Below are 16,002 nucleotides of genomic sequence, written 5' to 3' on the forward strand. Positions count from 1 at the left end.
CCGTACAAAAACTGGTAATAAACCAAAGAATTATGGAGTAACAGCAGTCTGTGGATTCAGCTTCAGTGATGGTATTAGCTGTGTGGCTAAGACAGAACAGACTTTCAGATTTATGTATTTTCATGGTCAGGTACCTTCAGCACACGTAAGACGATCTGTTGTTGGTGACTTTTTTGGAACAGTGGATAACATTAGACATGAGATCCATGGTCACCCTCTCTAAAATTGTGGCTCTGTTACTCAAAGATTAAGCCTTTGTGTGTTGACTATTGATGAATGAATGTTCATTGCGCCTCATGGCCTCACAGGTGGAAAAAATACCACTATAAACACTCACTAGGTGACAGCAAAAGTGTTCTGTTGTTGTTAATGCCTGAAAGAAATTACTTTCCCTACGTTCTGATAAGCAGCAATGCAATGTTAGTTCAAAAAGACCTATTTTAATATTAGTAGTTCAGAATTTCAAATTTCCACAAGTGATGTTTAAATCACTACTAGCGAAAAGTTTGGAGTTTTTTAAGACAGTAAGAAAAAAAGTTTTCTCTGTGTGCTTAGAAGTAGAAGTGGTCTTTAACAATCGTTCTGGAAAGCTACCTTTCAACTGTGCTTTGAAAGTATCTTTATATTCACCAGAAAGGAAATATATGAGGAGGCCAGGGAACCTGGTCTGCACGCTTTTCTTCTCAGATGACCACATATCTTCTTCCCTGGAAAGGGATTTGAGGGTAATTGTACCATTTCCAGTGACTTTCTCTTTCTTCCTTCCCTCATGATCCTATTCCCCCACAATCCACGAGTGTCAAAATATTTTCTTCACAGTCATAAGACAAAGACTCTTGCTAAGAGCAACCTTAGACCCCAATGTTCAACTTCTCCTAATTATTCCTCAGAGAAGTCTATCTTCCTCTATTCACTGAAAAATAAACTTGAAAAATACTTAGATTTCCACACAAATCTCTTATGTTGAATGTTCCTCTCAGACTCTGCATGTCTGTAAGAAAAATCTGAGTTGAGAAGCCATAAAAAAGGCATTTTTTTGGTGGTTTATGGAGAAAGATAGATGAGTTTTTCCATAAAACTAGACAAAGTAGGAGCATTTGCATAGTAGCTGAGATGACAAAATTTGGCCAGAAAACACAGGAACAGGAGAGTTCACAATCAAAATTACATAAGTTTAGGGATACAGGAGCAATTACTGGAAAGCCTAACACAAGATGGAGTGAGTGTAAGTGCATGTGAAGTAGTAGAAGGGCTGACAAGAAATAACTGAATTCTACTGGGCAAAAAGTGATTGAATAATAGTCAAAAAGCATGAAAAACCATCATTATGTTTGCCTTTAAAGTGTCCACACCAGTAAGAGAAATTAGAACATTTTCATGCTGCCAAAGAACTTAGACCGGGATCATACAGGATTTTTCTTTCACGGAACCATCACTTTCAGCTCTTCCTGTCAATTATCAGCTTTGCTGCTTAGCGAAGCCATTTCCATTCTGCCATCGGATGACTTCCTTAAAACCTCATTTATGAAGGCTGTGGCCATATGGTGCGTAATATCAAACTCCGAGAGCAGGCTGAGAAATAGAAATGACTCATCAGCCACACAGTGTAAGATGTACTTGGCTCCTGAACGAGGCTGCACTGTGATCTGCAGAGGGAGATAAGTAGAGGCCCACATAGGCTACTGTAGGCTGCATGGAAACTGTGGGCTGTGTTAAACAGGCTGAAAAACCTGATTTTATCCTTCAACTAATAAGCTAATGTTAGCTTGAATTTAGAAACTCCGCTGCTCCTGACTGACAGGGTAATGAACATTTAAGGGGTCATCTGTGTCATCTGCAACATTTGACTTGTATTCATATTAGAAACAAAACCTGAAGATATCAAATAGACTAAGTATATATTACATAGCTTTTATCAAGTGTAATTGCTTCTCCAATATCTAATTCCAACAGTTTCACCAAAACCTATGTATATTTTTTCCATAAAATCTGAAATTGAAATGCAGGTAAAAGTATATTTTAAATCAGGGATTTAGCTGCCATAAGTGTCTTTCAGTGATTTTTTTTTACTGGAGCAACCTTGATGAACTATATAGATAATGGTTAATTTTCATAATGAATATACAAAGTTCATCACCTTAATAATAAAAAAAAGCAAAAAAATAACTCACAAAACACACACAAAAAAAACCCCAGAAACAAATTCTGGTAGAAGAAAAGAGGTAAAATTAGTTACTGCCACCAGAGACTTATCAGATAAAGGTATTGCAGGCAGCCACAGGCCACACTTACTCCATTTATGGATGTCTCAGCACACAAAAATTCTGTTTCTGAATGCTAAATAATAAATTCATTTTAATGCTAAGAAATCTTTTGCTCAAGCTAAGTAACATGCTGGATAACTATGTTAATAAAAGAGAGACTTCAGAAGGAAACTAATTCTTCCTATTAGTGCGTGGACTGGAAACAAAATTCTGTTCTGTGGCAGTTCATACAGCACCAAGTCTGCCTCATTGTCACCCTGAGCAGGAGAAGCCCAGTCAGTTTAAACAGGCAGTCATGTGCACACTTTCATCTTCTGCTCATTTGCCTTTCAAATAATCCTTTCAATAATCCTTTCATAACACTTGAAGAAAGACATGAAATATGAGATCAATAGTCACTGACATAGGTGTGGATTCGAGTTGGTTGTCGGTTTTACTGAGATCAAAGCAGACTGGATTTTATTCAAATATTACAGCAAAGTGGACAGTGATCTAATTTAGCTCAGGTGGTTTTCTTGATTAAGTTTGAAACGTTACGCTGGCAGAGCGATAGTGTTTTATGCTTGCTTTGTTTGGGACAATAACAAATTTGGGTTAATGCTGGTACTTAAATCTAAATTCTTTTTAGAGAAATTGTTATCTGTATATCCGCTTTTTTCAGTCTTTGTTTTTTTGATGAATCAGTGTAATACAGATGATAATTCTGCTTTGTAGTTGTTTTGCGTGAGAGAGGGCAATATCACAGTGTTTTGTTAGTGGGTTTAATTTCAACATAACAAATTAATTAAAAAGAACAATGATAGTCTTTCTATTTACATGATATTATTTTTTACTGTTCTGTTACCTATAGGAGAGTGTCAGCAACTCTATTTTTATCATCTGAACAATCTGCATTCTTACAAATCTAGTGGCTTTTCCCTCTCCCTCCCCTCTCTGCTCCCTACCCACTTTGTTTGTTTTTTTTTTTTATGTAACATTTAGAAATCTGGTTGGACTGTCAGTCTTGAAATTACTGTGAAAAAAAAAAAAAAGTGTTAGCCTCAAGAATAGCATGTATCCCCACTACCTGTAGTGTGGTGTTGAGCATGGAAAATGCATTTCTGAGTGTCTTAACAGCCAGCTCTATCACCCTCCCCTGTCCCCAAGCTGGACTGCAAACTCCTTTTCATCTTCCTTTCTGTTAATTTAGGTGCCTATCTGACTCGGTGAGTTAAGTTCAGTTTGTTAATTTGGCCAAAGAAAACCCCAAAAACACCTAACTAAAAGGAGAAGGATTCTGCAGGTTTACTGAACTGAATTGGTTTACAGGTAGCAATGAACCATTATATCTTCTCAGTTGACCCATCCTGAGGAGAAAAGGAAAAAGAATAATTCATCCTGCATAAACGCTTCACTTACATAAATACTGAGTATCCTCCTCCTTGCAATCCGGAGATGATGTTAGGTTTGGTGATCTTTTTTTAAAGAATCTCAGTTCAGATGGTTTTCACACATCAGCATCTGAACAGTTGTACTCAGCAGCACTTGTCTATCTAACCTCTGCACCAGGGTGACAACATGGCACTGGAATTTTAACACCTGATTTCCTCTCTAATGCCAGCTTTGATCTTCTGCCATTCGACCTCCACTGAAAACACTCCTGATAAAACTTCTGCCCCCACTGTTGTTCAAGTATAAAATGGGGGGTTAAGAACTGTAGATTTCCTATGTTATGACTTCACATATGAGGGAGGCATGCTGAGGAAATACTCATACCTTTGTAGCCCTATAAATTACTTCTTTCAAGAGCTGCCAGCAAAAACTTATTATGCAATCTCAAAAGAATAAAAATTTACAATGTGTAAAAAAATAACTCTAAATAAGATAGCACTAAAGTTGATGTTAACCAGCTGAAGTTAATCAAACATGAATAAAACTGAAGTATAAATGCAGGAATAAATGATAATGGCCCAAGTTTCATAACTTACTATCATTGAAATTTTCTATGACACTTGTTTTACTTTAGACAGCAGAGCTATAAAAATGCCATTTTAGATTGTGATCTTTTTAACATTTCCCAGAAGATAAATACCTCTATGAACATTGCATCTGTATATTTTTTCTTCTATTCTCACTATTTACAAGTCTTGTCTTTAAAATTCAACTTAATGTAAGTGGAAAAGTCATCATGACAGATTTCTGTCATTTAAAAAAAGATAGTATCAGTGAGTTTTTATATTATTTCTTTAAAAAACATTATTAGGAGGGAAATAATAAATGTGTCAAAGAAGACAAATATCAGGCAATGGAACTGGGCTTAGGGAGAGGTTGAAGAGGAAGGTGGTTAAGAAATAAGCCTGAGAGTCGTTTAATCTTTCTCTTTCTTATCTGAAAAAAAATGAAGAGGGTAGCAGTATTTCATAAGACTGGTCAGAGGATAAATATAAACTACAGTATTGTCAGACACAGTATTAATAAGAATGGAAACAGAATTAAGAAGGTTAATGTAGACTGTCTTAGGATCAGAAAAAACAACTCTGAATCTGGAGAAAATAGCATTGGTTTAATAGGGAACTTTTAATTTATCTTTACTTTGTAAACAAGTCTGTATTATCTATAGCTTCACATATTTTGAACCTGATCACAACCTAAATACATACTCATGAAACATTACAGGGTCAAACATCATCAACAAACATATTAAACATTCTAAATTTCAATTTTAACATGACGGTTTCAATTTGAAGCATCCTACCTTTTCCACTGCATCTTCAGAGCTTTGACTGGTTTATTTATGTCTCTGTGCAGTGGTATGCCTATCACATATTATTTTCAAGTTGTGAAGTATGGGAAATACTAGTGGATGCTGCTGACCCAGTGAATGTATGAAATATTTAGTTAAATACATTTTATATGTTTTTTGGGCTTCATTTCAGCACTGCAATTTACTTAATATAACAAAACCCCTTTATGTTGTAATTCTGCCTAAGTGCATTTGAGTTGACTCAATACCTGAAGGAGAAACAGAAGAAAATTCTACAGTTCATTCATAGATGATCCCATGTCATCCCATATTGGTCTCTTAGTGTGTTTTCTTCTCTTTCTAAATTATATATAAGCTCAAGTACTGAGATTCTAAATGCATATAGTCATTCATAAACTCATGTACTTTATGGAAGTTAAAGTATAGCCTCAGGTCAGTTATTCATTCATACTTAGCTCAATATTGTTCTACACTTCCCATCTGAAACTACTGTATGATATTGCTGTATAATGTTTGTTTAGAAATTTTATAACCCTGTAAAAAGCTGGCTGCTTTATTGCAATACACAGTTGGTGAATGGTTTACTTGATTCACGTGGGTGTTGTGAAGCTTTTTTCTGTTATAGAATTGAATAGAGTAGAATAGAACAGAATATTTCTATCAGAAAGGATCTGCAATGACCATCTAGACCAACTGCCTGACCTCTTCAGGGCTGACTAAAAGTTAAAGTAAGTTGTTAAGGGCATTGTCCAAATGCCTCTTAAAACACTGACTACCTTGAGGTATCAACCAGCTCTCTAGGACGCCTGGTCCAGTGTTTGACCACTCTCTCAGTAAAGAAATGTTTCCTGATGCCCAGTCTAAGCCTCCCCTGGTACAGTGGAACACCACCGTGATCAGTATATCCACGACTATCTGTAAATTTTGCCAAGATTAACAACAAACCCAAGAATGCTGGATTCTTTTTTTTTTCACATAAGTGTATTTTTGGGTTTGAGTTTTGTAAAACCAATTCCCAGAAGTATCAGTAATTTTCCATAGTGTTCTTGGTTCATTAAGCACATAATGACATTTTTCTTGATTCTGATTTTTCTATGAGAATTTTTTAAGAATTTTCCCAGACTCCTTGTTAGTCTTCAGGCTCAGAAAACTTGTGTGTACTTGGATGAAGTAAATCCTAAACTTACATCACAAGTCTATTTCCAACATTCACCACTTCATAAGAAAGTAGAGGGTTTGTGGGTGTTCAGACTGGGTGACAGTTAATGATTCTTCCAACTGGACCTCCTTTATTTTTTAATTCTAAATAAAATATTGTCTTGAATGTAGTTTTATTTCAATGGTATTTTTTCAGAGACTATTAGTCATATCGAAATACAGCAGCAACATTCAAAAAGTATGTAGCAGATGCCATTCCCTTTCTAAAAGAAAATACTTCAACCCACTATGAAATTTAAACTTCCACAGCCACTAAAAAGTGTCATCCCATTTATTCCTTTCTTAATGAGTCAACATCTTTTTTACCCCCTCTTCCTCTGTGAGCTGCAGGGGTCCATTGTGCCCCTATACAGCACCTCAAAGGCAGAGGTGTAAAGATGAGGTGTAAAGATTCTCCGAGGAACGCTGTAGGTGGCTGGTGTTCCTGGATGTTTGCTGTTTGTTTGAATGAAACCACAGAATAGGGAAAATCCTCACTATGGTGACAAAGGGTTGGTGCAGCTGCTTCTAGGAAGTGTTAGAGTATTGGGGTGGGGGGGAACAGAGCTATTCATCATGTTTCAAACACTGCAGACAACACAGAGGTTTGTGGGGTGTGTAGGTAAGTGGTGTGGGTAGGTGTGAGAACAGAGCGGGAAAATCCTTACATAAGAGTGTGTCAAATATTTTGGTAGTTGGTGATGTAATTTCAATGTTGTTTTGCCACTTGAAAGCTAAATCTTTGAATTTTTTTGAAGTGGTAGTAGTCATGAGGGTTTTCATTCAGAGTATGGTGGGAAAAATTCAATTCTTAATTTGACACAATTTTGAAATCTCTCTTATCTGTAGTCATAAGGCTGGATGATCTTGAATGCAAAAAGATAATTCTCAAAAAGATAATACTGTAAATCTGTCCTAGGCCTAAAATCCCAGTCCCTTACCACATGGATGTGCATCCTTACTTAGAAATTACTCTCATTCTTTCCTCCTTAAAAATTTCTGGAATAATTTGTATACTCTTACAGTATTCTTCTAGCTTTCTGTCCATCATACTACCTAAGACTCATATTGAAATCTGCCTTCCTCCTTATATAAAGTATGAGGTGAACCACAATTTGTATTAAAAGTTTTGCAAATGTGTCTCATTTTTTATTTTATTTATACAATTTTTTATTTGCAAGGAGCCTGTTGCATCCTATGAATCCGTCCTAAAGCTGCATACATGAATCCTATGAACATTGTTTTCCCTGTTCACCTCAGTGATATGTGTGCATGCAGCTGGGCTGTACTGTGAGCATTTCAATTTAAGCTGCTATGGTCTGGTTAGCTTGTTTAAATGCAACAGGGCAAAGATATTTGCATAATAAGGTATCTGAAGATGCAAAGACTCCTGAGAATTTAGCATGTAAGCACTTTAAAAATCACTGTAGCCACCTATCTATGTTTCTAGGCACTGTTTAAAGAGCTATTTCTTAAAAGTCAGGTATAATTTATTTCAATTTTATGAAGTTGCATTTGAATATAAGAGGATTTGAAGGTTGGTGACATAAGCACATTTGTGACTTTTTTTTTCGCTTTTCTTGTGCTTTGCAGAATATTGCATATTTGCAGAGCTAAAAAAGTAGTTGGAGAGGCACTGTCAAGCTGAAATTCATATTTGTTTCCATAAATGCAGAAAATAAAGAGCCAACAAACTTTTCCCTGAACAAAATTGATGATTTGTTTAGCAGTCTTATTTGCTGAAAGCTGTAGGTGATACGAGTGATAAATTAGGAATGGTTGGTGTAATTATCCGGTAGTTGTTGCATGCCTGACTGAACCCTCTATGGCTATTCCCAACCCTCTCCTTAACTTACCTCAGAGAACCATTTAATATGGAAGGGAAGTTTTGTTTGGCATTGTGTACCTTTAAACCAGCTTGCTTATATAATTGTGCTGGTAGGTTTATGTCATCAACTCTCTTAACAGAGAAGTGGGTTATGTTGACTTAAGTATTAGTAAAAAGTAATACTGAAAGCACATCACCAGTGGGCCTAATTTATTATTAATATCATATCTACTATTTTCAGAAAACTGTTTCTTATAAAATAAACTGAAGTAACTATAGAGCTTCTATTATTAGTAGTAGAAGCTGATGAAGTTATCTGATGCTCTCAGGAGACAGGTATTATTATAATATTTATACTAATGAGTAAAATGAGGCACAGAAAGATTAAGGCCAAATTCAACTGCATATGAATTGCCCAAGGTCATAGACTAATCAGCTGTATGCTAGGAATAGCACAACAACAAAACAATAACAAAGCAAATCCTGAATAGTAGTCAATTGCTTATTCACAGAAGAATTAACTTCTAAAAAAGGTTTTTTCATATGGTTTTCACCAGTCTTTTGAGTTATAGTATCATTCTGTGTCTCCTGTCAAGCAAGACCTTCCTCTGTTTCAGCAAATCTGTTTAGGAGTTCTTTATATCACCCAAGGGAATAGTTAAGGCTTTGCCTCTGACTAATAAGAAACTTCTTTATCAACGATTTGCAGAGGGGCAATGTGTTTTTTAGAGAACAGGAGAATTATAAAAAGTAATAATCTGAAACGGGATCAAAAATTCTCATAACAGCCCTAAAGTTAATCTGTAACTCCCTCCTGTGCTTTTTGTGCTTTGGCTCATCAGGTACCTGTTGGTAGGACAAAAATTAGGTGAAATTCACCCTATGTCTTCAATTTTTTATTTCTTTTTATAAAGATGACAGGGTTTTTAATGTGAAAATTATTTATGATAATCTCTCTGATTATGTTTATCTTTCTGATCATGACTGAAGAGAACAAATATTGAGTATCCAAAAAAGCCATATCTGAAATACAGGAACTTTTCCAAGTAAATGCAGTCTTTTTATATGTATTTATCAAAGCCTATCCAGATAGGGATTGGTTCTGTTCCTTTTTTCTGTCAGCTGTGGGTTGTTGTTCTCATGTTACTGATATCCCATATCATGCTGGCCATGCTAAGAGTTTTTATTTATCAGTTTTATAGGAATCTGGTTCAGGAGAAGTGTAAGCCAATAGTACAAACTATAGACCCTGTGCTGTTTGACATTATTTCACTTACTAGAGTAGCTATATTATACAAAGATGTGCAGCTACTGCAGTCAGCAAAATAACATCAGTTTGACACAATGGCACAGCACAGCTCTCAGATTTTCAAAGTTATTGAATATAGGATCAGAAATATTGGCATTGGAAGGGAGTGCTGGTGGTCAGATCATCCAGTTGTCTGTTCAAAGCAGATATGGCATCAAAACTAGATAAAGTTACCCAGGATCTTATCCAGTCAAGTTTTGAATACCCACAACAATGCAGATTATGGCTACTCATTCCAGCACTTCGCTGTTCATCTTGTGAAGAATTTTTCCTTAAGTGTGTCTCAAATTTCCCCTGCCATAGCCTGTGACCTGTCAACTCTTGTCCTTTCACAGTGCATCTCTGGTAACAGTCTTCTCTACAACATACCTTTAAAAAGAGAGAGAAAAACTGGAGTTAAATTTCTTTTAGCCTTTGCTTTCTCATTGTGAGTAAACACTGGACACATAATCCATCCCTCATATTCTGCTTCTTAGTGATTCTGTGCCAGGATCTCTCCAGTTTGCCTGGGGCCAAACATGAAAACTTTGTGCACGTCTCTAGACTTCCAGATGTGGTTTCACAAGTGCCAAATAGTGGGGAAAAGTGACTTCTCCCATTCTGCTGGCCACGCTTTTGCTAATGTGGACCAGTGCATCACTAACCTCCATCACTGCATATGTACGCTTGCCATTCATGTTGTCACCAGGACCACTAGATCCTTTTGGCAAAGTTTTTACCCAGCAAGTCAGTCCCCAGGCAAGTCAGTTGCCCTGACCCAGTTGCAGCATTAACACGTCATTGCTGAACTTCATGACATTCCCGTCAGCCTTTTCTTCTGTTTTTCTGAGGTTCCTCTGAATAGAAACCCTCCTCTTTGAGTGTTTGACTGTTCCCCCTGGTTTGATGTCATCCCCAAATCTGCGAAGTTGCATTCTGTCCCACTGTCCATGTTGGTAATGATGTTAAATGTAGTGGAGTACTGTTCCATCTAAACTGCAGGAAAAGGTTTTTCAAAAATGTTTCAGTTCCGCAGCATTCAGAAGCAAGGAATTAATGAAGATTTTCTGTGCTATGTCAGAAGCATACATTGCTCTGTTTCTTATGACTGTCTCAGGGTAAAAGCTGCTAGTTTCATAGCATATTCAGTCTGTCAGAATCCATTTCCATAAAGGCAGCTGTCAGGCAAGATTCATATGGAGTGGCTGTTGAATACATATGTCTACAGTCTTTGTGATTCAAAATCCATTGACAAATAAGCATAGGTTGTTCCTTGTAAAATGAAAGAACTTGTAGTCTCTTCATTATTCTTATTTCCTAGTAGAACATAGGTGTAAAAGTTGCAATTGCTACTACCAGAGAGGTTTTATAAAATCCTTGGTAAAAAGATGGCATTTCTGTAATGTTTCCCACATATTGTGTGGTGATCACCTTTACATACATTTTGTATTACATGAAAAAAAAAAAGCAATGGAGTTACAGATTTCCATGGCAACAGGTATAATTCTGTTTCCTTTGTTTCGTGAAGCTGAAACAGAGGCAAAAGATTGTTTCATTAAATGGTAACTATGGATTTCACGGGGCTTGAGTTATATGGCATATGGTCATGCATCTACAACTTCTACTGTGTCAACCAACTTCTGCCAACTGATTTTTTGTCTGAAAATGAAATTAGATGAAGAAAGGTTGCTAATGGTAGGATTTATTAGACTGATACACGTATGTAGAAAGATACAGCAATCAACAAACACTTCCCTGTCTCCCACCTTTCTAAACTGGATTCCTAATGTGCAGCATCAGTAAGGAAGCAAAAATTTCGCAAGCTTCTTTTACATGCAGAATATTGGATTGTGATTCAGAGCATCTTGTCTCTCACTGTAAGTTTTTTCTCTGCTATAAAACCCCATATATTTCCCATTTTCATTATGTATATTTATTTAGAAGTGTGTGCATTGGTTTTTAAGGATTGCTTATTGCAATTTTAAAACAGCAATGTCAAGAATGCTCTGGCTATATCTATCTATATACATGATCATGATGTGATTCCTTTGTATGAGCACACACAGTGGAAAAGAATTACCCTTTATTGTTGTATACCAGCGTCTCAGTTGATTTTAAATCTGTCAAAGCTCACTAAAGGCAATAGAGCTGCTGAAGTAAATATTAAATTAATTACGATTAAATTTCCTTAAATTAAATTAATGCATTTATTTGTGTGTTCATATGTGCAGGCATATTTTTTAGACCCCTCCCTACAAAAATACATTACATCGCACATATATAACTAGCCCCAGTATGTGTGATTTAAGATGAATTTTAAATGTTTAAAAGTAGCTAATTAAAAGGAAGTAAATGTGTTCTTTTGGAAGATATTGAAGAGTCATCTGAGAAGACTGTACGCCCTAATAGTAATTTTTATGTATTCCAGGTTTGCTATTTCTTCTTTTTAATTGAATTGTCTTTGTATGACATATAAAACTAACTTCTGAAAATGTCAGAAAGTAGAGGTCAGCAAGACTATGTGTGTTACTGAATACTGGAGTCACGCACTGATAAGCTTAATAAGGAATATTCATGAAAGGTTATTGATGATTATTGTTTCAGCAAGTATTCAGAAAATAGTCTTCCTGTCATTTTATTAAAGTTCATTGGTTGGCAATTTCTGTATACTGAAATGAAGAAGCTAAAAGAAATGTGATTTCCACAAATATGTGTAATTGGAAACTACTGATCTGGTTTAGACAATAGAAGAAAAACTTCATAAGAAATTTCATGAAGTCCAAGTCATTTACTTCATCAGAAGTAATGAAAGTCAAATGACTGTGCATTGAACAGTGAATGGAGATTCTAGCATTTTTTAGAATTCAGATTTTTCAGCCCCAAACTTCTTCCAGTGTGGTTCTGCCAACTGGGGAGAATGGACAGTCTATGTTCATCCATATTTCACTTTTATTGCTGCATGCTAAAGAGTGTTTTTGTGTTCTCCACTGAGAGACATTTTTTCATACCATGACTTCTACCATACCAGTTCTAAAACTGGCCAAAGCAGCTTCTACAAAGTCAGAAAGGCTGTCCTTACAGTACTCTCAAGTAAAATACTGGGACTTCAAGTGTCCTAAATACCTGTTTAAGATATGTCATATCTTTTGGCAAGTAATTCCATGCAAAAAAATTGCATACTTTGAAGACTTTGCCAGAGCATATCAAGTTGGGGTCAGACTCTAGCAGCTTTGTAAGAGAAGGGAATACTCAGCAGAGTAAGGAGAGGGAAAAACAGACAGAGGAAGGAGGACAAGACTTTGCATGTCAGCACTGATGGCAAGCCTCACTATTTTTAACTTTGGCTTGACAAACCTCATGAAAGAGCATCTTCTGGAATACCATAACTGTCAGGTTGAATTCCCAAAAAAACACTTGCTCTGTTTGAAGAATACCAGCCTTTGTTAATAGTCTCTTTCTTTGATCTCTCCAACTGATGCATTTCAGTCTGTTCTTTCCAAATCCAACTTACTTATACTGTTCAGAAGACAGATCTGGCACTCTCCCTATTCAGTAAAACCTTCTCTGTAGTTTTGGAGATGATGATCACAGACTGGCTGAGGATGCAAAGGACCTCTGTAAGTCATCTTTTCCAACCACCCTGGCTCAAGCAGGGCCACCAAAGCTGGTTGCCCAGGACCATGTCCAGACAGCTTTTTGAATATCTACAAGGTGAGAGACGTCACAACCACCCTGAAAAATCTGTGCCACCTAACAGTAAAAGTGTTTCCTAGTGTTCAGAGGGAATCTCCTGTGTTTCAGTTTGTTCACATTGCCCCTGGTCCTGTCATTGGACACCACTGTAAAGAGCTTGGTTCTGTCTTCTTTGCACCCTCCCTTCAGGTATTTACAAACATTGATAAGATGAAGCCTTCTGTTCTCCAGGCTAAACAACAGGCTCTCTTAGCCCATGTTCATTGGTGAGGTGCTCCATCCCTCTAATGATCTTCATGGCCTCCTCTGGATCCACTCTAACAGATTCACATCCTTCTTGTGCTGGGGGATCTAGAGCTGGACAGAGTACTCCAGGTGGGCAGAGTACAGAGAGAGAAACACTTCCCTCAACCTGCTGGCCCAGATGTATTTGACATTCTGGTCTCCAGGAATACTTAGCTGGCTCATGTCCAGCTTTTCATCTGCAAGAACCTCCAAGTCTTTCTCTGCAGGGATGCTCTCAGTGAGTTCTCCCAGTCTGTACTCATGGGGATTGCCCCACCCAAGTGCAGCACCTTGCACTTAAGACTTGTTGAAATTCATTAGGTACTTGTGAGCCCAATTTTCAAGCTTGTCCAGGTCTTTCTGGATGCCATCCTGTCCTTCTGTTGTGTCAACTGCTAAGGTCGGCTTTGTGTCATCTACAAATTTGCTGAAGGGTGTACTCACTTTCACTGTCCATGTCATTGATGAAGATACTGAAAAGCACTGGTCCCAAGACAGAGCCCTGAGGGACACCACTCATCACCAGCCTACACCTGGACTTAGAATCATTGACTACAACTGTCTGCTTATATCCATCCATCTGATTCCTTATCTACCAAATAGTCCACCCTTCAAATTATCTTCCCGTGCACAGAAGTGAAAACAATTTTTTTTGCTCTGATCGTTCCCAGTACCCTTCTGGAAAGAGCCATGTCTTTAAAAAAGTGTATCAGTGCTAAGGACCTTCAAAAATCCTAGATTTTTACTTTTAACACCTGGAAACTGTGCCCTGGATGACGCTATTTGGAGAAATTATATTGTAGTTCTACACACTCTTGTCCCCAAATGCTGTATATTTTCAGGTCAACAAATGTCTGTCTGAAAAATCTCTTCCTTTGTCCAATACCTCTCTTTCATAAAAGCTCCTTTCATGGCAAAAGAAAGAAGAATCAGTAACCTCAAATAATGTCTGTGCAATACTGGATTCTCCATGTATTTCTTGAAGAAATTAGTTCAATTATATTTGCTTCCACCAAGACCTTGTAGGCTTGGTGTAGTCAGGCTTGAAATAGTCTCGGCTCTATTCATCTTGGCATCATCTCCCATTTTATTAGTGAATGGTTTTGTGCAATGAAAAATGGATAAAGTATTTGCTTGTGTATAATAATGCAGTGCAAACCATCGAAAGATATAAGAATCTGACCTTCTACCCTCGCAGTAATTAGTATAGTTTCCAGAGGCAGGAAGCTTCTTTCATGAAAGGAACAAACCCACAATGTTGTGATAGAATATGGGCAAAGACACTCACCTTACAGACATTCAATAAATATAATCCCAGTATGCTGTAAAATCCATCTAATTTTCCTCCAACATTAAACCATTCTGTCAGACAACATCGATCTATTATGAGCTTCTTTCAGAAGAAAGGAAAAAAAAAGAACCCAACACATTTCTGCCAGAAAAGGAGCAAAGTGTCCCAATTCTATCTTTATAATGTGGCCAAGGAGATTAGAAAAAAAAAAAATGAGTCCCACTGAATCTCCCTTCAGAATGCTTTCCTTTCACCATTGCTTTGTTATTCATAGATAATGTTATTCACCACCAAAGAGTAATCATCATCCACCTTGGCATTGCAAAGCAGTGTTACTAGTTTGATAATTGATTAAGTAACTCTCTAAAAGGTAATAGCAAGTCTGGAACCGCTACTGAAAATCCAAATGCTAGAAATGTATTATAGAGGCTGACATCACTCAAATTACTTTCACAGCTAGCTTTTCTACAAGTGTTTTCAGAAGACTTGTGAAGTCATACATATATTAGTGGGGGCTTTGCCAATATTGTGTATTCTGTCAGGAACAGCAAGCTGGATAAAAACGTAAAAATAAATATAAAGCAGTGCATAGCAAATAAATAGTATGCTGATAACCTACAGATGTTTATATTAATAGTAGGCAATAGAGTATGAATAGAGTCCAAGTAACACATAACTATTTTCTAAGCAAGTTAAGTGATCATGAACAAAGGGCTATAGGGAAATTATAACCAAAGAGTATTACTAACACATCACCAAAGGAAAGAATATTCTCACTGGACTTTCATAGGAATATACCCTGCATCCAGTTTTATTAAGTATTTTCACTGAAGTTCTGGATCAAGGCGCAATCTAATTACTAGACTTCCAGATCTTACATTTATAAGATAATATGGAAGTGGATCAATGAAGAGACAGAATTCAAAATGACAAATTGAAAAATTGTTTGGAGCAGCAGAATTGATTTCAACGGAAACAAAGGCAAAACTGTACTTAAGAAGGAACAATCTGCTTCACAGTACTGGATCAGAACTGCTTTTTGTAAAGTAGATCTATGGGTCATAGTATACAAGTTGAATGTGAGGCAGCAGTAGCTGCTTTTGAGAAGCTATGGTCATTATGAGAAAATGAGAAAACACATTTTAAAAAACTCAAAAACTTCTTCCCTCCTTCTTGTTCTCTAACTCAGCTGATATCTGAGCTGGTACCTCAGCTGATGCTACCTACTAGATAGTGTGATTCTTAAACTCTAGTAATGTTTTAGTGTGGATAGCAGTAAAATGAGTCTATGCTATTCCAGTGTCAGCTAATTGACACTTGAGAGGTGAAATATATTTCTCAAGTCCTCTTTCTCTTCAAAGCATAACACACAAAGCAACCTTCTTGAGAGTTATAAAGAAAAAAAATCTAAAT

The 16,002-nt window shown here is 36.8% G+C and overlaps 1 protein-coding gene across 2 annotated transcripts in view; it reads left to right on the forward strand.

Moving 5' to 3' along the window:
* DOK6 (docking protein 6) overlaps window positions 1-16,002 on the forward strand; it is a 265,261-nt gene that overhangs the window by 190,984 nt on the left and 58,275 nt on the right. The window lies entirely within an intron of this gene.

The sequence above is a fragment of the Pseudopipra pipra genome, chromosome 1 (genome assembly GCF_036250125.1).
Source record: "Pseudopipra pipra isolate bDixPip1 chromosome 1, bDixPip1.hap1, whole genome shotgun sequence".
NCBI lineage: Eukaryota > Metazoa > Chordata > Aves > Passeriformes > Pipridae > Pseudopipra > Pseudopipra pipra.